We start from the raw sequence: 23,350 nt of genomic DNA, 5'->3' as shown, positions 1-23,350 counted from the left end.
ATCCTTGTTGGGGGCGATTTTAACATTATTCGAAGAAGGGAGAAAAGAATAATGATAATTTTGACGGCAGATGGTCGTTTATATTCAATACCATAATCGAAAGCTTGGATCTTAGAGAGATTGAGCTTTCTGGTAGGAAATTTACTTGGGCTAATTCGTTGCCAAATCCGACATTTGAGAAGCTGGACCGTGTCCTTGCTAGCGTCGAATGGGAGCAGAAGTTTCCCCTGGTAACAGTTCAAGCGCTATCGCACGCAATCTCGGATCACACCCCGTTGTTAGTTGACTCTGGCGAGGCCACCCATGTGGGGAATAAAAACTTATTTTCTTTCGAATTAGTGTGGTTTGAAAGGGAAGGGTTCCTGGATCTGGTAGCAAGAGAATGGGCTAAAAATTCAGGAAGGAGGTCTCCTGTTGAACGATGGCAGAATAAGATTAGGCATCTACGAAGATTTCTTCGTGGATGGGCTAAGCATATGCATGGGATTTATGAGGCTGAGAAGGAAAGGCTCCTTGTTCTTATTCAATCCCTAGATTTAAAAGCTAAGTGCTCCATTTTTAGATACCACAGAGCCGGAGACTAAAGTGGAGGCGGAGTTGACACTGAAAGAACTCCTTCGTGAGGAGGAATTGAAGTGGGCTTTGCGAGCTAAGAGTATCTCCACCCGTGCCCCCAGGACGCCCCCCAACAGCCTTTTTTTAGCACTGGCGACATAGAAATGCCCCAGCCGTGCCCTCACGAACTCACTTTTCGCCAGAGTAAGCAAAAAATACAGCCGGCACACGCAGGGCAAACCCAGGAAGCTGGGGGCGCCGGTGTTTAACTTTAGTTGCAAAAGGCCCACTGTCAGCCTCTCTAGTCTCTCTCTCCTGGCAAGGCCCACCACGTGCCTCCCTCGCTGTTGCTCGCCCCCGCTCGTCCGCTCCGTGGCGCGTCTCCCCCGCTGGCCCCCGCCGGTCCGCCGCACGCCGCCGTCTGCTCGCACGGCTCTCCTCTCCGTCGTCGGAGGGCCTCCCACGCCAAGCCGCCCGGCCGCCTCAGCTGCGCCGCTGGCGCGACAGGCGCTCCTCCCTCCCTGGCTATGGCTCGCGCGCATGGCGCCTTCCTGCTGCAGCTGCTGGACTTGCGCACCACCAAGGCCGCCGCCGAGCTCAGGTACCAGGAGGTGGGCACGAAGGCCGTCGACGCGCTCGTAGAGCCGGTCGGGCATCCCTAGCTCCTCGCCGATGGCCACGAAGGGCACGCCGTCGTACTCCACCACCGCGCCCGCCGGCTCGAAGTAGTGCCGCCACACGTTGCCGTTCTTGACGCGACCGCGGCCAGGGCGCGCGCCGGTGCGGGCGGGGCGCGGGGCACTCGGTGTAGCGGCAGCAACCCGGCAGAGCAGCAGAGCTGCAGCGACAACGATAGGAAGCAGGGGAGGAGTTCGGCAGCGGCGTACTTGGCCTCTGCCGTAGGGCTCCGGTGAGGCAGCCGCGTACTTGGCCTCCGCCGCCAGGAACGGACGCGCTTGAGCTCGTCTTCGACGCCGCCGGGCCCCGCGCATCTTCTGCATCAGGTCTCAATCTCGGACGAGCTCAGCTCGGCCAGCGGCGTGCCCCGGTCCCCCTCGCAGAGCGTGGCGGCGAGCGACTCGGGCCGCCGCGCCAGCTCTGGGCGAACGCTCCCTCCGCGCCGTCGAGGGGCTCAACCATGGCGTCGAGTGACCACCCGAGCTCGTCGACGGAGTACTGGAGCAGCTCGATGCAATCGCACACAACCATCTCCTCACGCGTGTGGTTGGACAGGGACGCCAGGCCAGCGACGGCCCCAACGGCGCTCACGGCCTCGCCAGTGTGTTGCGGAGCGCAGAGCGGAAGACGGGCACCGCCTCGCTTGGGGGGTTGGGGTGGAAATGGCTAGAGATTGTTTCATCCCCAGGCCAAAGTTTTCACCGGCAGTCCCCTAGGCAGCGAAAAAATGCCTCCTGGGGGGCTCAACGGCTGGAGATGCTCTAAGGCTCGCAAAATAGTCTAAGGGGATGACAACACTCAATTTTTTCATATGATTGCAAATGGCAAACATCGAAAAAAGAGAATATTTCAGCTTGAGCAGGATGAGGGGACAATTTTAGGACAGGAAAACCTAAAAGCTTATATAACAGAGTACTATAAGCAACTGTTTTGGCCTCCGAAGGATAACTTTGTATCCTTAGGTGAGTCCATGGTTGAGGATGTCCCTCAACTTGTGGTGGACGAAAATGATATTTTAACTGCCCCATTTATGAAGAAAGAGGTGTTTGAGGCCATTTCACAAATGAAGAACAATAAGGCTCCAGGGCCGGATGGTTTTCCGACGGAGTTTTATAAAAAGTGCTGGCCCATTATCAAAGGGGATTTGCTTATGATGTTCCATGATTTTTTCTCTGGACAGCTTCAGTTGTTTCAATTAAATTTTGGAACGATAACATTACTGCCTAAGACAGAGGCCGTTCGTATTGAGCAGTTCAGGCCTATCTGTCTTCTTAATGTAAGTTTCAAAATTTTCACCAAGGTCGGGACCAATAGACTCACACAAATTGCACACTCTGTGATACAACCGTCCCAGACTGCTTTTGCAGGATATTTGTATCGAACCGAGTTTGACTCTCACAGGAGACTTAAGTCATCGTTTGAAGGATAATATGGTCAAGATAGAAGAACTAATTGTTGCAGCACAGGGAATTATTGCACTGGCAACGCCGTCGAGCAAGAGCAAAAATGTTGCTGCCAAAAATATACGCACACGCACCACTTCAGCACCAATAGGAAAGGTAACTGGTCGAGATGAGGATCTTAAGGAGATAACAACAATGCTTCGTAATGAAAATGTTGATCTCAATCCAAGCTCAAGTGATAGTAACTGTTTCTCGGTAGTTGGCATTCATGGAATGCCAGGATCTGGGAAGACAACCCTCGCACAACATGTTTGCAAGTATGAGAAAGTTAATGGCTATTTCGACCTTGTTATGTGGATTCATGTTTCTCAGAACTATAGTGTGGGTGACATTTTCAAGGAGATGCTTGAGGCAGCTTCAATGGACAATAAATCATGCCCTGATTACAAGAGCCTTGATGTCCTGGAAAACGAATTAGAGAAGAAACTAGAGGGCAAACGACTCCTATTGGTACTAGATGATATCTGGTGCGATAAGGATGATGATAAGCAGACACTAGTAAAGTTACTCTCTCCATTGAATCTGGAAATAGAGGAAGCAAGATCCTTGCGAAAAGTCGCCACAAAGATGCATTTTCAGATCTTGGTCCTGGTGTGGCACGCACTGCTATTCCGATACGCCCCTTGGATGATCAAGTCTTCTTGGAACTGTTCCTGTATTATGCCCTTCAAGATGCAAATGCAGATGATCCAGATTATCAAGAAAATGTGTTGGAACTGGACTGACTGACCGCGAAATGCGGATCGCCTCTCGGCGGCGACTGACCCTGGCACCTTGTTGGTCGCCGGCGTCGCCGGGCAACTTAGGATCCCGGTTTTCCTGCCTAGGTTCTTCCGACGCGGAGGAGCCGACGCATACGGGTGACGCCTCCCCCCTTCCTGCAGTTCGCCGGAGGAAAACTGACGAGGAGTTGGCGGATGAGTTCTGGGCGGATATCGGTTACCCTACTCCGGCGTCCAGGGTTTGGGAGCGACCTTCAGCTCGTCGGGCAGGTGAGGTTTCTTCTGTTTCCAGGTCAGCCGAGGATGGAGATTCTGCGCCGGTCTCGATGGAGGGCGTAGCAGCAACCTCTTCGAAAGTGGCGGAGACGGCTGCAGCTCCCTCCCGCGGTGTCTCTGGAGTCCCCGTCCGGTCGAGGCCTCTGATCAAGCCTTGGATCGGCCCAGTTCCGCCGCCTCGCCTGTCGCCGCCAAGAACGTGGGTGATCTTCTACCGCGAGCATGTCTCGCCGATGGAGGAATCCCGCCGGTGATCCTTGGGCCTTCGTCGTCTTCCGGCCATCCTGGACGGGCTGTGGACGTCGCTGTTGTTTCAGATCCTGCACCGGCGGCTGCATCAGGCATGCAGGTGTATCGTGTGCGTCCACTCCGGATGGTTCATCTTGGCCGTTGGCTTGGTCATATGTGGACCAGGAAAACGCTGGGGGCGAACCCTAACTTCAATCGCTCTTTCGCTGCCGTCGTCGCCTCTCCAACGATGATGCGCGGCGACCCTTCCGCGCCGCCGGCCATCTCCACCGATCGCCAGCACTTGCAGCCTGCAACGTCTTCCCAGCCGGTTTCTTCGTCGACGGGCGGCGCGCCGGGCTTTGCTCCGGGCGTCTATCAACCGGTGCAGGCGGCGCAGACGCATCTAGCGCCGGGTGGCTTCGTGCCGGCGCAGCAGCCTCAGGCACAGGAACTGCCTCTGCAGCAGTCTCCGGTGTATCAGCCGCAATTTCCGCAGCCGTTCTTCACTGCCCAGGGTCAGTATGTGCAGCACCAGCCGTTCCTTCTTCAACCAACGGGGGGCTATGCGCAACAGCAACAGTTTCAGTCCATGCAACACTCTGGTATTGCCGGGATGCAGGTGCCGGCCAGCTTCAATGCCAGCATGCCACAAGCTCCATCTGCTGCCGGCGTTCATGCGGCCGCACGCCCTCGGAAGCCAAAGGGCGGCAAGGGTGGTCGACACAAACCTCCTGTACCACCTACCGCTAATCCATCGGCGACCCCTATGATGCTGCCTTTGATGCAGGTGCCCGCTTCTTCGTCTATGATGGCAGTGGGTTATGGGCAAAACACCCCTTTGCAGTCCAGTTTGTTGCAACAACAGCCTATAAACCAAAATTCAAGGGCAGCCGAGGTGATAGTTAATCCTAAGAAGGTATGGTGCTCGAAGTGTCAGGCTGCAGGGCACACATCTGATGACTGCGAGACACAACAGTACTGTTTTATTTGTAACAAATATAATCATCCGATGACCATGCGGCGCTGTCCCGCTCTCAAGATGCCGAAACAGGTGGCGATGTTATGTGGATATGGAACTGAAAGTATGGCCTTCTTCCAGATGCCTGATAATGTTTGTAGGGAGGATCTTGCACCACAGGATTCATTGACGGCGTTGGTATCTATTTCTGGTGGCTCTATCACTCCAAGTATCGTGGAGGCAGAGGTTGCTAGATTGCTCAGTATCAGCAGCAGTGGATGTGGGAGGCCATTCCGCATGGCAAAGACGCTTTTCTCATGTCCTTTCCGAGTGAGGAGGTGTTACAGAGGGTGACTGGCTTTGCAGTTTTCATCAAATCTCACAATGTCACTATCGAGTTCAAGCCTTGGAATACGGAGAGGATACCACACTGTTTCGAGCTGATTCCTATCCGGGTTCATGTGCATGGGGTGCCTCACGCTCTCCAACACTTCTTGGGGCTTTGGGCAGTCGGCTCGGTGATTGGTGCTACTCTTGATGTTGACCTTCTCTGTTTGCGCCGGAGAGGAATTGTTCGTATCCAGGTAGCAGTTTTGAAACTTGATGCTTTTAAAAGCAGCACAATTGATTCTCTCTCTTCAGACGTGGTGGTTCAAAGGAAAGGTTATGAGTTCCGGTACAGTCTTGAAAAGTCAGACTTCCGCGTTGATAGTGACTTTGTGCCTCGAGTATGGGAGCATGGCGATGATTCAGGGGGCGACAAGGGGCATGACAGGGAGGACACAGCGAGGAACAATGATCCAAGCAAGAGGTCCAAACCCACTTCATCATCCAACAACTCTTCGATGCCTTCTTCATCGGGTGGTGTGGTGCCCATGCAGATCGCCATTGCCGTCACACCTCCGAACTCTCATAGTGGCTTACCCGTCACGGATGCTTCACCGCCTATAAGGGGGGCTTCTCCGTCGGGGTCGGATTCTTCGTCCAGGGTTGCTTCTCCTTCGTCATCAGCGCCCCGGTCTTTGACGCTGCCATCTTTGGCTCCCAGGTCGCCATCGCCTAACCACCACCTGGGGAATTGTGGGCGGTCTACACCAGAGGGGACAACTCCAGCGTCGTCGTCATCACCGCCCTCTCCGGTGGCGCCCCGGTCCTCGATGCCGCCATCGTCGGCTTGCTTGTCGCCACCGCCTAACCCCCATGAGGGGAGTCGTGGGCAACCCGCGCCGGAGAGGACCGCTTCATCGCCGTCGTCATCATCGCCCACTCCGGCTTCTCCGACTCGACGTGGTGTCATCTTCTCTCTGTCCGTTCGAGCTGGCCAGGAGTCTGCCATGGCTGTACTTCGCACATTATCATCCACTCCTCCGCCGCCGGGGGAGGGGGTGCCGGCACCCGGACTTGAGGAGGCTGAGGAGCAGCCCCTTCTTTCTTCTTCTTCGTCGTTGCAGCAGCCAACTATGCCTGGCGGAGTCGATATGATGGACTTCGAGGCGGATGTTACTCCTCCATCGCTGAGGCGCAGCGGGCGTCATCATGTTGGGGCTGACGGATCTGCAGCCACCGACGAGGATTCTATGGTGAAGGCCATGCGTAGGACTGTTGCTCGTAACCTCGACTTCGAAGGTACTCCCTCTCGCAAGTCTTTTATGTCTTTTGATAATTCCAAAGTATCTTCAAATATTACTAGACTTGGGGTGTCACTAGGACGTAATGAGAATGAGATAGATTTTTCGGTCAAAGCTTTAAAACAAGTGGAGTTCGACCGGCTTACGGTTGCTCCGAAGTTATCGAGCTTTGTCGACCCTCTCGTGTCAGATGAGGAGGCGGAGGATGCTGATGCCAATCATGAAGGCAAGCTTCTCTCTCATTTGGTTAATGACGCGACTGAAGTAGACCTTGAAGATACAGTACGCGACACTACGCTTTTTGAGCTTGTCGCGTCGGTGCGCAAGAATAAGTCTAACTCAGCAAAGAAAAGAGGGCGATCTTCTAAAAAAGTAAAGAGATCTAAACATAAAGTTGGTTTATCATGAGAGGCATGTTCTGGAATAGGAGAGGTCTTGGCGACTTGGCTAAACACAAACACATTGCCGATTGTGTTAAGGACCATTCATTGGACTTTGTGGCTATCACTGAGTCGGGCAAACGTGATTTTCCAACACGTGATCTGGACCACTTTTCATGTGGTTTTGATTACGTATGGCACGTCTTACCACCGACCGGGAGGTCCGGGGGAATTTTGCTAGGTATCAACTCTACATACTTACAACTTTTGTCCATGTCAAAGGGGGAGTATCATATCAAATTCCACCTTAGAAATAAGTCCGACAACTTCATCTGGAGCCTGGTAGCTGTATATGGCGCCGCTCTAGAGGAATTTAAATCTGCATTTCTAAAAGAATTAGTCAACACCTGTCGAGATAATCCCCATCCCATGTTAATCGGGGGGGATTTTAATATCCTTCGGTATCGGTAGGAAAAAAACAATGATCGTTTTGACACTAGGTGGCCCTTCCTCTTTAATGTTGTTATTGACAGCCTCGATCTGAGGAAGATCACGATGTGTGGTCGTCAGTATACCTGGGCCAATAACCGATCGGTGCAAACCTTCGAAAAACTGGACTGGGTGCTAGTTACGACTGACTGGGAATAAAAATATCCCCTAGCCTCGGTTCCGGCACTAGAAAGAATTGAGGCCTTATCGGATCACGCTCCATTGCTAACCGATTTTGGACAACCAATCCCAAGTTCTAACTGTCACCAGTTTAAATTTGAACTAGGATGGCTCACTAGAGAGGGATTTCATGAACTAGTTAAGAAGGTGTGGGCGCGCCAGTCTCGTGGTAACACACCCATTCAACGATGGAATAATCGAATCCGCGCCTTGCGTCGATTCCTCCGAGGATGGGCCAAACATACTGCGGACATTTACAAAAAAGAAAAATTGCGTTTGTCTACTTTAATTGATTCCCTTGATAAAATAGCGGAGGTGAGGTCTCTGTCTGCTGTTGAGATTGAGCAAAAAAGTAATCTCAACGCGCAGATTGCCCGCATATTACGCGAGGAAGAGATTAAATGGTACCAACGTAGCAAAGCAGATTCGCTGGTGCAAGGTGATGATAACACGAAATACTTTCAAATGCTAGCTAATGGCAGGCATAGAAAGAAGCGTATATTCGCCCTTGATCAAGAAGAAGGCCGAATAGAGGGGGATATACCACTTAGAAATTTTATCACTAAGTTCTACAAAGACCTTTTTGGGCCTTCACCTGAATCTAATTTCCAGCTGGACGAATCCATTACTCACGATATTACTCAAGTTACTGAAGCGGAAAACGAATTCCTAACCTCTCCGTTTTCTGAGGAGGAAATTCGAATCGCGGTGTTTCAGATGGAACACAACAAGGCGCCGGGACCGGATGGCTTTCCCGCTGAGTTTTATCAAAGCTTTTGGGACGTGATTAAGGAAGACTTGGTTCAGTTGTTTAACCAGCTGCATTCCGAGGATCTTGATATTTCCCGTTTAAACTTTAGGGAAATTGTCCTATTGCCTAAGATTAAGGAGGCTAGTCGTATTCAGCAATATAGACCGATTTGCCTTCTGAATGTAAGTTTTAAATTTTTTACGAAGGTAGCGACCAACCGGTTGAACAATGTAGCTGACCATGTCGTAAAACCCACTCAAACAGCATTTATGCAAGGACGCAATATATTAGATGGAGTGGTCGTCCTGCACGAAACTGTTCATGAACTGCACCAGAAAAAGATGAACGGTGTCATTCTTAAAATTGATTTTGAGAAAGCCTACGACAAAGTTAAGTGGCCCTTTTTGTTGCAAACCTTGCGCATGAAGGGATTCTCACAAAAATGGTGTCGCTGGGTAGAGAGTTTTGTATCTGGAGGTAGTGTGCCCATAAAAGTTAACGATGACGTTGGGAACTATTTTCAGACAAGAAAGGGGCTTCGTCAAGGTGACCCCGCATCTCCTATTCTGTTTAACATTGTGGCTGACATGCTAGCTACCCTTGTTGAGCGGGCTAAGCTGGATGGTCAAATTAGTGGGGTCATTCCACACTTGGTAGAAGATGGTCTATCCATCGTACAATATGCGGATGACACGATACTTTTTATGGATCATGATTTAGAGAAGGCAAGAAATCTTAAGGTGCTCTTATGTGCTTTTGAGGAACTTTCTGGTCTCAAAATTAATTTTCATAAGAGCGAACTTTTTTGCTTTGGCGAGGCTGCAGAATCAGCACCCGAGTATGCCGACATTTTTGGATGCCAGCTTGGGCAGTTTCCGATTCGATATCTGGGTATTCCCGTCGGCGTCTAACTATTGCTGAGTGGAGGCATGTGGAAGAGAGACTTGAGAAACGTTTAGCCAGTTGGAAGGCCAAACTGTTGTCGTATGGGGGGCGATTGATCTTGATCAATTCTGTCCTAAGCAACATGGTTTTATATATGTTTTCCTTCTTCCACCTGCCGAAAGGGGTTCTACAGCGACTCGATTATTTTAGATCCAGATTTTTTTGGCAGAGTGATAATGAAACTAAGAAATATCGACTGGCTAGGTGGAGCGTATTATGCAGACCTAAAAGTCAAGGGGGCCTGGGAATCCAAGACCTTGAGATTAAAACATTGCTCTTCTCAGCAAGTGGGTTTATAAACTACTCACTGAGAATGGAGTATGGCAAGAAATCATTCGCAACAAGTATGTGGGATCCAATGCCATTTCTCAAATTTATTGGAAACCTGGGGATTCACATTTTTGGAGTGGTGTCATGAAGGCCAAGGAATTCTTCTTCCAATTTGGGACCTTCTCGGTTAGGGACGGTTCTCAGGTTCGTTTCTGGGAAGATACCTGGCTAGGGAACAACTCACTAATGGTGCAATATCCGAGCTTGTATAGGATTGTTAGACATAAATTTGTCACGATCAAACAAGTCTTAGGACAACAAAACCCCGATATTTCTTTTCGTAGGGATCTTTTGGGAATTCGTCTGGCAGCATGGAATGAATTACTCACTCGCCTAGATGACATTCAACTGTCAGATGAGCCGGACATTTTTCGATGGAACTTGCATCAGAATGGCAAATTTTCGGTCAAATCCATGTATGATGCAATGGTACATTGTGATGCTCCGGTAGATAACAGGAAATTGTGGAAGCTAAAAATTCCTCTAAGAGTGAAGATTTTCCTCTAGTTTCTAAACAAAGGAGTCATTCTAACTAGAGATAATCTGGCACGACGAAACTGGCATGGGCCCAAGTCATGTGTCTTTTGTCAACATGACGAGTCTATCAAACACTTATTTTTTGAGTGCAAGTTCGTGCGGGCAGTTTGGGCCGTGGTCCAGGTAGCTTCGAATTTATACCCACCACGTACTGCACGGAATATGTTCGGCAACTGGTTGCGGGGTATTGATAAACAATTTTCTGCACATATTCTTGTGGGAGCGGCGGCCTTATGCTGGGCAATGTGGCTTTCCAGGAATAATGAGGTTTTTAACAACAAAAGTGTCTCATCTCCTATGCAGGTTATTCATGCTTGTACACGATTGATCCGTACGTGGTCTATCCTGCAGAAGCCGGAGGACAGGGACCTTTTTATGATGGCGTCTACCCGGCTGGAGCGTACGACCAGGGAGGTTTTCTACCCCCATGGATGGCGGTGTGATTTACGGATAGGATCTACCGCTCCTTAGGCTGGACACGATTTATTGCTTGGCATTGTATCAAATTATTTTATTTTTAGAGTGCTCTGGACGTTTTGGCTGTGTGCATCTAGCTATGCAGAGGCCGGGCTTTCTTTCTATATGATTGTATCACCTCGATATATCTATTCAATGAAAAGTCCTTTATCAAAAAAAAATGGAACTCAAAATTATTGGGGCTGAAATTGCACAGAAGCTGAAAGGATCACCTCTGGCAGCCAGCACAGTGGAAGGGCATCTACGTAAAAGACAAAATGATGTCGACTTTTGGAGAGAAGTTCGAGATCGGGACCTTCTGAATGAGACGACAGGGGCCCTGTGGTGGAGTTACCAGCATCTTGATGAGCAGGTGAGGCGATGCTTTGCTTACTGCAGTATTTTCCCCAAAAGATACCGTTTGAACCTTGATGAGTTAGTTAAACTATGGGTGGCAGAGGGGTTCATACAGAGCACTAATGCAGAGGAGGATATCGAAGCTATTGGTCAGGGTTACTTCCATGAGTTACTGGCAACCTCATTTGTGCAACCAGGAGGATACTACCAGGGCAGTTTGTGCTATTTAGTCCACGATCTTATGCATGATTTAGCCGAGAATGCAGCAGGGAGTGATTGCTTCAGAATCGAGAATGGCTCGAGCAGAGAAGTTCCTCATGATGTTCGCCAACTTTTCGTTGCGAATGGAGCAATGGTTACTGAGGACATTATTAAACTGAAAAACCTACGCACTCTCATTATTGATCATATGGAGCTTGCACCGGCTGACAAAGAATTCTTTGAGGAAGTGTTTGAGAAGCTGCAGAAATTGCGAGTATTGGCCATTGAAACCTCCTGGACATTGATCGATGAAATAAGTGTGTTCGAAATCCCAGCAGCTATTGGTCATTTAAAGCATCTCCGGTATCTTGCTTTAGTGTTCTACGAAGCAGCGCTATATTTACCAAAAACAGTAGACAGTCTTTACCATCTGCAGGTGCTAATGTTTGGTTATGCAAGTGATGTAGAAGTTTCATCTGATATAAACATGGGTAACCTCACCAACTTGAGGCATATCATCGGCGGCGAAATAACAATGCATATTCCGAACATTGGCAGGTTAATATCACTACAGACAATAGAAACTTTTGATGTAAGGAGGGAACATGGGTATGAGTTAAAACAGCTGAGGGACCTAAACAAGCTTCGGGCCATTCTGACGATCCAAAATCTTGAAAATGTTGAAAGCAAGAAGGAAGCACATGAAGCAAAGCTAGCTGATAAGAAAGGGCTGACCGAACTGCGACTTTTCTGGGTTAATGATAGAGCTTGCACACCAGAAGTTCAAGCACAGGTACTTGAGGGCCTTTGCCCACCCAAGGATCTTAAAAGTCTGGAAATCTGGAGGTACCAAAGTCTGAGGTACCCAAGTTGGATGGTGAGTGAGTAGAACGGTGGCCCAAAGTACCTACATGAACTTATATTCCACGACTGCAGTCGTTTGCGACCTGCTCCCGAACTTTTTGAGCATTTCATTCAACTTCGCCATCTCTTAATTGCTGAATGCTGCTGGGGCCACTTGCCAGACAATATGAATAAGCTCAGGTTCCTCAAGAGCCTAACGATTTGGCTATGCTGGTATCTTAAATCACTTTCAGAAGTTTAAAGTGTCTTGCTGCAATGGAGAGTTCATGAGTTCGTGCAAACAAATAGGCCGTCCAAACTGGCAAAAACTTCAGCACGTTGAAGCGAAGGAATTTATACATTAATTATGAAGTTGCTCTCCCGTTGAAAATGATGGGTCGAGAGGTATATACTTCTATAAATGCCTTTGATTCCTACCTTTTCAAGTTAAGAACCATTAGGACGATTGTTTCTTAAGTTTTTTAATACATTCCCTGACTGAAATACCAGGCTTCATACTGTGGATGTAGCTAAAGGAGAAACCCTATCATTCGTAGGATATATGTTGTCGATTGACCGGGTGATGAGTTCTGGTTCCACGTATACCTTGTCATTAGGTTCTATAGAAGTCGTCCTATATATCATGCGTTTGCAGACAATGCAACATGTCATTGCTGCGAGCAACCGATGTTTTTTAACAGTGTTTAACGCTGGATTTATTTGCTTCATATGGTTTGTAACAATGTGGAATTATGACAACTAAATTCACTTGTTTCATATGGTTTGTGATGTCGTGGAATGATGGCCTCTGCATTTGTTTGGTTGTAATAGTTTGGGGCGATGAACACAGAAGCTATATATTTATTTCCAATAAATGATGATCTGTTTATTGCTTGTTCTTGTGCTAACACACAAACATAGTCTCATTCCATCATAATAGTTTGGGGCGTGGAATAATGTTCTGTTTTCAGATTCGAATTGTCTGTAATAATATTGTGCAATGATAGACACTGGTTCTGTTTATTGCTTGTTCTTGTGCTAACACACAAACACAGCCTGAGATGGTTTCCCGAGACTGCTGTGATTTCAACTGGGATCTATGATCTTGTTGCTCTGTGCTGCCCAGGTGTGTGCTCCCTCCGAAATGTCTTATAATGTGGGACAGTAGTTCTTATACATGTGCAAAATATATCTGCATTTACCAAGGGAACTCAAAAAAATTCTCCAGAAGTTTATTTCACAGAAACATAGTCTCATTCCATCATAAAATAAAACCCATAGGCAGCTCTCACTATATGTCAACATGAATCTTTGCTTATCCAATCACTCCCTTCTTCATCTTACAGGTGCTTGCAAAAATAATACATTTGAAGAGCTCCAATTGAATTAACACAAGGAATCAGCTACCATGTTTAATAATACATTTTATCTTCTCAACGTGCACGCAGAAAATACGGACAGTAGCTAGCAGAACTTCAGAAAGGCGCATGAATATCCAGCAAGCAAGGTTGCAAAAATAACTTCACATATATTATATAGCAAGCTTCAGAAAGATGTATGCCATTCGGTCATCAAATCAGGACTGCAGAATCATCTGCAGAGAGACCCATGACACATTGCAAAAGCATCAGCATTCAGTCAGCAAACGGGGTTGCGGAAAACAATATGAAAACGTAGCTTAATATACAAGATAGTAAGTCGGAGCAATGTTTCGATCTGCCAGGCCTTCATACTTCTTAATATACAAGATGATAAGTCGGAGCATTGTTTCATACTTCATATTTGCAGCTCGGCGGATGGAAATTAAGAGTTCAGGAGGGTCAAATAGTTCAGGCATGCCAGCAACAGCCGAACAGTGTTGGTGGTGGTGGCCGTACTAGTAGTAGCAGCAGACGGCTAATAGCTGTACACCAGCAAACGATGGTAATCATCAGGCAGCTACTCCCTCCGTCCCATAATATAAGAACGTTTTTTACACTAGTGTAGTGTAAAAAACGTTCTTATATTATGGGACAGAGGGAGTAGATCAGAACGGCCCAATGGGAACGCCCAAATATTAAAGTGCATATCTTAACATGAAAACAAAACATCATAACTGTTCGCAAAAATACATCAATCTGAGTTCTGAGATAGTTGCCATTTTTTTCTGACAAAAGGTAATATATCTACTTGAATCCATTCACTTGATACCTAGGCAACATCGTAAGAAGGGTGCAGAAATAATCAATTGATAAGTAAAGTTGCATTTTTCACTAACTTGCACGACTCTGTCAAAATGAGGTCCGAAAATTATAAGCTAAGAAGGCTGACAAGTTATGGTGTAAATGCATTGACTGTACTTTGGTTGGTAGCTGAAATAAGCAGAAATAATATTGTATTCATTCTCTTACTGTGAAATAAGATTGCAAACAAAGTTGCTACGCACTGGAGAGAATCAAGCTGAAGTTTCATCGAAAGCGGATGAAACTTCACACTACATATGTTTTTTGACAAAAGGTAGAGTCGAACAACTTTAGAGTTCAATTTAGAAACAAGAGCACCCATATCAACTGTCAAACTTCCAGCACAGTAAATGCCCTGTCCTGGCATCTGCCCAAATCCTATTTTTCATATATGAAGCATAAGCTTATATGCTACACACCTTTGTCTTATCACCTGAATTATTAAAAACGGACCAAACGCGCAAACACCAAGCACAAAATCTTCCCATCAAAGCTTGCACCTTTATTTCATTTTTTTGGCATTAATGCAATACCTCTGTGGTTAACAGATTCAAAGCTCTACTGAATTCAGCAAATATAAGTAAAAAGAACCTGCTCCAAGGCAGTGTTTTAGCAAAATACTGAATGAATAAGGTTGAGTCGACATCACACCAGTAACTACTCTGATTGAACCTTTTAGTAAACTACAGGTTCACAATCTGCAATAGGATTTGGGATAATCATAATAACTGATTGTTACGGAAAGAAGGATGGTTACAATATAATAACTGATTGTTATGGGACTAATACGTGCATGTCAAGAACAATAGCCAGTGCTAGGCAAACAAGAACAAGAGTAACGGTGTTCTTTGGAGTTAACATTGTGCTTAATCTGTAGGTTTACCAGGCATTGCTCTGAACTGAAAACCAAGCAAGAGGAGTGTAAGCACCAGCAAATTGAGTGGCATGATTCAAGTAGATTCAGAGGTACACACAAATAGTTCAGCCGATAGAAAAACCAATTCTTGGAGGAAGCATTGAAGGTAAAGCTACCGCCCATTTGCATCTCCTAATGACTCTGAGAACAAAGGAACATAGGGTAGAAATCGTTATGTGCTGTTTTTCTCAAGATCAAGGATGCATCCAACTTTCTGATGTTGCATATCATACGGTAGCAAGGTATGACCTCCACATGGAACCAAGAAAATGGTGTCGCAGTCTGGATGGATCCCAATCACCCTGTAATTCTTCATAGTCATGCCTGTAGACTTATCGATGCTGGCAGTACGTTTCAGGACCAATTCCTTATTATCACAATCCTTGAGGCACCAGAGTTCTATCTCAGAAACTGGGATGTTGTTGTTATTGGAAGCTATAGCATAGTGTAAGCACCCCTGGGACGTTCCAATCATAGCAAATCTTCAGGCATGCGGCACACTGATGGTCTTCCACACTTTCCCAGCCATGTCCACTGCCAGCAGCACATGGTCGTTGTTGGTGCTCGGAAGGAAGCCCATCAGGTAGAGCACGCCGCCAACAAAGATACATCTAGTGGTATACGACAGTGTAACTTCCTCAGCCATCACCCTGTCCCTATGACTCCAGGCTCCTGTCCGTGACGAGTAGATGCTCACTCCTGTCACGCTCGATGAGTCTGCCTCCTCGAAACGAAGAACATGGAAATGGGATGAGACCGCCGGATCAAAAGCCAGACCTGCGACACGGCTACGCCCTTTCGCCGGCTCTTGCGGTTGAGGTTGAGGGGGCAGCTCCACCCAGCTGCCAGTGGCAGGATTGCACACGACAAAACGGCAATCATCCTCTGTCCAATCCCAAGGGGCGCCAAATTCTTGGTGCAGCCGCGGTAGAGAAGGAGGCCATTGCAGGCGTCTACCTGCTCCATGTCCTTGTACTTGTTTGGCTGCAGGTAAGGGAGGGAAAGGTCGAACGGGGCAGCGCCGCCGGAGACACTGGCAAAGTGGTGGTGGTGGTGCACGCTGCGGAATGACATGTAGAGGAAGCCGACGAGGACCTGGTGCAGCTTCTTGCGGTTGGCGGGGTCGGTGATGAGGTCGCGCCAGGGGACGGAGACGCACTTGAAGCGGTGGAGGGATCTGGCGGGGAGGCGGGAGAGGAGTTGGAAGATTGTTTCCTTATCATTGATTGATTCTGTTACACATTACAGCATATATACCGAGAGAGAGAGAGAGAGAGAGAGAGAGAGGGAGAGGGCCCGTGAGAATAGGCATGCAGGCCAACGGGCAAAGAGATCCAGAAATATAGGATCATACTACGTACAACAGTAGAATACAATGTACACTTGTCAATACCCCCCCTCAGCCGGAACACCATGTGGAAGGGTGTTAAGGCTGGATCGAAACTCATGGAAAATCTGTGATGGGAGACCCTTGGTGAACACATCCGCGTACTTTGAGCTGGAGGGAACGTGCAACACCCGCACTTCGCCAAGGGCCACATGATCGCGAACAAAATGCAGGTTGATCTCGATGTGTTTAGTCCGCTGGTGTTGAACCGGATTGCTGGCAAGATACGAGGCACTTATGTTGTCACAATACACCACAGTAGCTCGAGTCGGTGGCACCTCAAGCTCAAGAAGAAGCTGCCGCAGCCAGCAAGATTCAGCCACACAATTTGCAACACCGCGATACTCAGCCTCCGCGCTCGAACGGGAAATGGTGGGTTGCCTCTTAGAGGACCAGGAGACAAGATTGGTGCCAAGATAGACACAAAACCCGGATGTCGACTTGCGAGTATCGGGGCAACCGGCCCAATCCGCATCAGTATAAGCGGTGAGATCTGTAGAGGGTGACCGAAATAGCTGAAGACCAAAGTGAGAGGTGCCTCGGAGATACCGGAGAATACGCTTCACAAGTTGCATGTGAATGTCGCGTGGTGCATGCATGAACAGGCAAGCCTGTTGCACCGCATAGGTGATGTCGGGGCGCGTTAGAGTGAGGTATTGGAAGGCACCGGTCAAGCTACGGTAGTGGGTGGGGTTGGTGAGAAGTTGGCCATCGTGAGAGGACAACTTGGCGGTGGTGTCAACCGGGGTGGAAACGGGCTTACAGTTGAGCATTTTAGCCCGCTCAAGAAGCTCGAGAGTGTACTGTTGTTGACAGAGAAAAAGGCCGGAGGTGTTGGTGGTGACGTTGATACCCAAGAAATGATGAAGGGCACCAAGATCGGTCATGGCGAATTCCTTCTTGAGAGATGAGATGATGTAGTGAAGTGTGGTGGAGCTGCTGGCAGTAAGGATGATGTCATCCACATAAACTAGCAAATATGCAAGAGAGGAGCCATGACGCATGATGAAGAGGGAAGTGTCACTCTTGGAACCACAAAACCCAAGTGAGAGCAAGAAGGCTTGAAAGCGAAGAAACCATGTCCGAGGAGCTTGCTTGAGGCCGTAGAGAGACTTACGAAGAAGACAGACATGATCCGGCTTGGAGGAGTCAACAAACCCAGCCGGTTGCGAGGAGTACACTGTCTCATTGAGTTTACCATGGAGAAATGCATTTTTGACATCAAGTTGATGAATAGGCCATGAATGAGAAGTGGTAAGGCTCAACACGACCCGAATGGTAGCCGGCTTGACAACAGGACTGAAAGTCTCGGAGTAATCCACACCCTCTTGCTGAGTGAACCCACGGACAACCCACCGTGCTTTGTACCGAGCCAATGATCCATCAGTATTGAACTTGTGGAGAAAAATCCATTTGCCCGTGACCACATTTGCACCTGCAGGCTTAGGCACCAAAGACCAAGTAGAGTTATTCGTTAAAGCATTAAACTCGTCGAGCATCGCTTGGCGCCAATGGGGATCCTTGAGCGCGGATTTGTATGTGGGTGGAATAGGTCAGATGGGTGTGGTAGACGTTGAAGGAAATATGCCCTAGAGGCAATAATAAAGTTATTATTTATTTCCTTATATCATGATAAATGTTTATTATTCATGCTAGAATTGTATTAACCGGAAACATAATACATGTGTGAATACATAGACAAACAGAGTGTCACTAGTATGCCTCTACTTGACTAGCTCGTTAATCAAAGATGGTTATGTTTCCTAACCATGAACAAAGAGTTGTTATTTGATTAATGAGGTCACATCATTAGTTGAATGATCTGATTGACATGACCCATTCCATTAGCTTAGCACCCGATCATTTAGTATGTTGCTATTGCTTTCTTCATGACTTATACATGTTCCTATGACTATGAGATTATGCAACTCCCGTTTGCCGGAGGAACACTTTGTGTGCTACCAAACGTCACAACGTAACTGGGTGATTATAAAGGAGCTCTACAGGTGTCTCCAATGGTAGATGTTGGGTTGGCGTATTTCGAGATTAGGATTTGTCACTCCGATTGTCGGAGAGGTATCTCTGGGCCCTCTCGGTAATGCACATCACATAAGCCTTGCAAGCATTGCAACTAATGAGTTAGTTGCGGGATGATGTATTACGGAACGAGTAAAGAGACTTGCCAGTAACGAGATTGAACTAGGTATTGGATACCGACGATCGAATCTCGGGCAAGTAACATACCGATGACAAAGGGAACAACGTATGTTGTTATGCGGTCTGACCGATAAAGATCTTCGTAGAATATGTAGGAGCCAATATGGGCATCCAGGTCCCGCTATTGGTTATTGACCGGAGATGTGTCTCGGTCATGTCTACATTGTTCTCGAACCGTAGGGTCCGCACGCTTAACGTTACGATGACAGTAATTATGAGTTTATGCATTTTGATGTACCGAAGGTTGTTCGGAGTCCCGGATGTGATCACGGACATGACGAGGAGTCTCGAAATGGTCGAGACATAAAGATTGATATATTGGAAGCCTATGTTTGGATATCGGAAGTGTTCCGGGTGAAATCGGGATTTTACCGGATTACCGGGAGGTTACCGGAACCCCCCGGGAGCCATATGGACCTTATTGGGCTTTAGTGGAAAGGTGAAAGGGGCTGCCCATGGTGGGCTGCGCGCCTCCCCCCTCCCCTAGTCCTATTAGGACTAGGAGAGGTGGCCGGCCACCTCTCTCTCTCTCTCTCTTTCCCCCTTGGGAATCCTATTTGGAATAGGATTGGGGGGGGGGGAGTCCTACTCCCGGTAGGAGTAGGACTCCTCCTGCGCCTCCATAGGGCTGGCCGCACCCCTCCCCCTTGGCTCCTTTATATACGGAGGCAGGGGGCACCTCTAGACACACAAGTTGATCATTGAGATCGTTCCTTAGCCGTGTGCGGTGCCCCCTGCCACCATATTCCACCTCGATCATATCGTTGTAGTGCTTAGGCGAAGCCCTGCGTCGGTAGAACATCAAGATCGTCACCACGCCGTCGTGCTGACGGAACTCCTCCCCGAAGCTTTGCTGGATCGGAGCCCGGGGATCGTCATCGAGCTGTACGTGTGCTAAGAACTCGGAGGCGCCAGAGTAACGGTGCTTGGATCGGTCGGATCGGGAAGAAGACGTACGACTACTTCCTCTACGTTGTGTGATCGCTTCCGTAGTCGGTCTGCGTTGGTACGTAGACAACACTCTCCCCTCTCGTTGCTATGCATCACCATGATCTTGCGTGTGCGTAGGAATTTTTTTGAAATTACTACGTTCCCCTACAGACGTATCAGCAAGAAATAAGCGCCGGGGCATAAGGTAGCCGGATTTAGCTCGGGTGGACATTTTGTGTGAGTTTTGGGGTGGCTGTACTGGGACAGCGTGTTTGGGAAGAGGTGGCGAAGGGGTACTGGACGCAGCGGAATCGGAGGTGGATACGGTGGGGCCGTTGGAAGGGGCGGCAGGGCTGGTGGGTGGTGGATCCGAGGTGGATCGAGAGGCAGGTGCGCTCGTGGGGGAGGCAGGCGGGTCGTGGGGAACCGGCGCGGCAGGCGAGGCGGGATGGGCGGGGGAAACGGGCGACACGGGCGATGCGGGGTTTGGGGAGAGGCCGCGCGATTGGTCAGAGCCAGCTGGTGGTGGGCCGCCTGGGAATCCGGCGGAAAGATCCGCCTGGGGATCCGGGAAAGCGAGATGGGCAGGTGGTGCATGGGGATTTTCTGTGGACGTAGGGGGTGTGTGGCCAGGGGGGTGTGCTGTGTACGGAAATACGGTTTCGTCAAAAATGACGTGGCGAGACACAATGACACGGCGAGTAGTAAGATCGTAGCAGCGATAGCCTTTGTGTTCGAGGGCGTAGCCAAGAAAGACGCAGCGAGTCGAGCGTGGGGCAAGTTTGTGATCCATAGTGGCATACAAATTTGGGAAGCATAGGCAACCAAAAACACGGAGGTGATCGTAGGAGGGGGGCACGCCATGAAGAAGGAAATAAGGTGTGTGGGGAGCAATGGCACGGGATGGTCGTCTATTCAGTAAGTATGTGGCGGTGTGAAGTGCCTCAACCCAAAAGGGAGGAGTAAGGTTGGCTTGGAGGAGGAGGGTGCGCACGATGTCATTGGTAGTACGGATCATACGTTCTGCCTTGCCGTTTTGCGGGGAAGTGTGGGGACATGAGAAGCGATAAGCGATGCCATTGGCGGAGAAGAAGGAACGATGGGATGCGTTAATGAACTCGCCGCCATTATCACACTGCATGCTTTTGATAACCGTGTGAAACTGAGTGTAAACGAAAGTGAAGAAGTGTTGGAGAACAGTGGAGGTATCAGATTTGTTTCGGAGGGGAAATGTCCATGAAAAATGCGTAAAGTCATCTAACACAACAAGATAATATTGGAAACCAGAGAAGCTAATAACAGGAGATGTCCACAAATCACAATGTATTAAATCAAAAGGAGCATAAGTTTTGCTAAGAGAGGAAGGAAAAGGGAGACGTGGTTGTCGGCCTAGTTGACATGCACTACAAGGGGAGTGGGGAGCCTTATTACATTCACGAAAAAAATCTTTAGATAGAGAAGCGAGAGTTTGAGCGTCGGGGTGCCCGAGACGACGATGCCACAAATCCGCGGTGGTGAGGGTGAGTAGTGCAGACGCCCGAGCTGTTTTATTGCCGACAAAGGGATAAAGATCACCATGGCTAACGGAGATCATGAGAACCCTCCGAGTGCGAAGATCCTTCACAAGAAAACCACACGGGTAAAATTCTATAGAGCAAGAGTTATCCTTAGTGAACTTGCGAACGGAAATTAAGCTAGTAACAACAGAAGGAGAAACAAGAATATCGGTAAGACGAAAATCATGGGGAGGAAGAGTGGTGGAGAGTAGTACGGTGCAGGCGGCGTCGGTGGCGAGTAGGTATGGTAGGCCTGGGCGTGAGCACCTGGACGAGGGCCAAGCACGCCAGCGGCGTTGGGAGGGATCCAGCCGGAGCGCAGGGCCGGGAGCGCCATGCCATAAGGGGCGAAGTAGCCGGTGAACGGAGAGAGCGGCGCTGGACGAGGTTGGCCACTCCCGCCGCTGTCACCACGGCCACGCCCACGCCCGCGGCCGCGTCCGCGGCCACGATCACCACCATCACCAGAGCGATCGCCGCGCCCACGGCCAGAAGGAGGAGGACCGGAGGAGCGCTCGGAGCTATTGCCGGATGGCCGATCCGCGCGGACGCTGAGGGCGCGTCCACCGGTGTTGGAGGGGCCGCTCGACGAGCCACCACCGGACATGGCAAAGGCCGAGGCGCTCTCCTCCGCCGCGCGTTGAGCCTGGGACTCCTCAGCCAGGAGGACGCAGGAGAGGACGGTGTCGAAGGGGAGCGTCTGGTCACCAAGAATGACTCGAATGGTTTTGAGGCGCTTGTCGAGGCCGTGAAGGAACTGCGTGGTGAGGTCCACCTCGGTGACGCCGTGCTCGATGTCGGCGAGGGCGTCGGTGAGCTGCTTCATGCGCCGGGCGTACTCAGAGACAGAGAGGTCCCCCTGCTTGAGATTGCGGTACTGACGATTGAGGATCATAAAGCGGGCGGCGCGGTTGGCAAGGAAGTAGTCTTTGATCTTGTGCCACAGGGCGAAAGTGGTGGTGGCGCCGACGACATTGTCGCACATGGTGTCGGAGAGAGTGGCGTAGATCCACAGGACGATGTGGGCATCCAGCTCAAGGTAAGCGGGGGGTGCGTTGGGTGGTGGTGGTTGCTCGATGAGGAAGGTGACGCCATAGCGAACGAGCACCATGAGGAAGAAGGTCTTCCACTTGTGATAGTTGTGATCTGCAGGGTGAAGAAAAATTTGATGTGATTTGTGATATGGTCGTGGAAGATGGAGCCGCGCGTGGCAGGAGCTGGGGGTGGGGTGGGGGGTTGGTTGCTGGAGGTGAAGAGGGGAGCAAACTGAGATCCAGATGCGGCGGTGGAGTTGGAGAGAAAAGAGGGAGCAGTGCCGAAGATGAACGGTGGGGACGAGGCCGGAGAAGAGGCCGCGGAGGTGTGGGCGGCCGGGGCCGTCGAGGCGGAGAGAGAGCCCGGCGACGTGGCTGCCGGCGAGGAGGCATCAGAGGAGAGAGGTTGGGTGCCGGCCATGGAAAAGCCTGGAGTCTGATACCAAGTTGAAAGATTGTTTCCTTATCATTGATTTATTCTGTTACACATTACAACATATATACCTCGAGAGAGAGAGGGAAAGGGCCCGTGAGAATAGGCACGCAGGCCAACGGGCAAAGAGATTCAGAAATATAAGATCATACTACGTACAACAGTAGAATACAATGTACACTTGTCAATAAGAGAATCTCCAGGATGATGTCGTCGGTGAACACGCCGGCCCCATCCGAGGTCTCCCCCAGATGGCTGTCCAGCCTTGGCTTGGCGTTCCTCTAGAAGACCTCCCCTTTCTCCGCCTCCTCCATGGAAGGGCTAGTCAGGGGTCAGATCTGCAGATGGAGAGAGGGAATCATGGATCAGGCCGAGGGAAATTGAGAATCCCAGGTAGTGGCCGGTGGTGGTTACCTCGGCGTGGTGAGTTGGAAAAGGTAGTACCTTGGTTTAGGTCGGCAACGGGCGGCGGGGATGCAGCCGGCGGCGACGAGCTTCTCGGAGGACGAATGTGGACGCTCAAGCTTTTCTTCTCCACAGGTAGCAACTGGATAGAAAAAAAAAGCCCAGTCCGGTCGGAGGTGTAAAAACTGGTCCGGTTGGGCTTTTTACTCTACTTGGCCCCTATGCGTCTAACTCACCCTTCAAAATTATGCAAAAGCATGCAACAACATA

At 49.4% G+C, this 23,350-nt stretch overlaps 3 pseudogenes; 1 reads left to right on the top strand and 2 right to left on the bottom strand.

Moving 5' to 3' along the window:
* Nucleotides 1–1,693: 1,693 nt before the first annotated feature.
* Nucleotides 1,694–12,026, top strand: LOC147956957 (putative disease resistance protein RGA4; annotated as a pseudogene).
* A 3,204-nt stretch (nt 12,027–15,230) lies between these two features.
* Nucleotides 15,231–22,989, bottom strand: LOC147956955 (F-box protein At5g07610-like; annotated as a pseudogene).
* On the bottom strand, nt 21,392–22,663 carry LOC147956956 (uncharacterized; annotated as a pseudogene).
* Nucleotides 22,990–23,350: the final 361 nt, after the last annotated feature.

Source organism: Triticum urartu, chromosome 7A (genome assembly GCF_056163025.1).
Source record: "Triticum urartu cultivar PI428250 chromosome 7A, HENAU_Tu73, whole genome shotgun sequence".
Lineage (NCBI taxonomy): Eukaryota > Viridiplantae > Streptophyta > Magnoliopsida > Poales > Poaceae > Triticum > Triticum urartu.
Note: the sequence above shows the minus strand (reverse complement) of the source record. Positions and strands in the feature narration are given on the sequence as shown.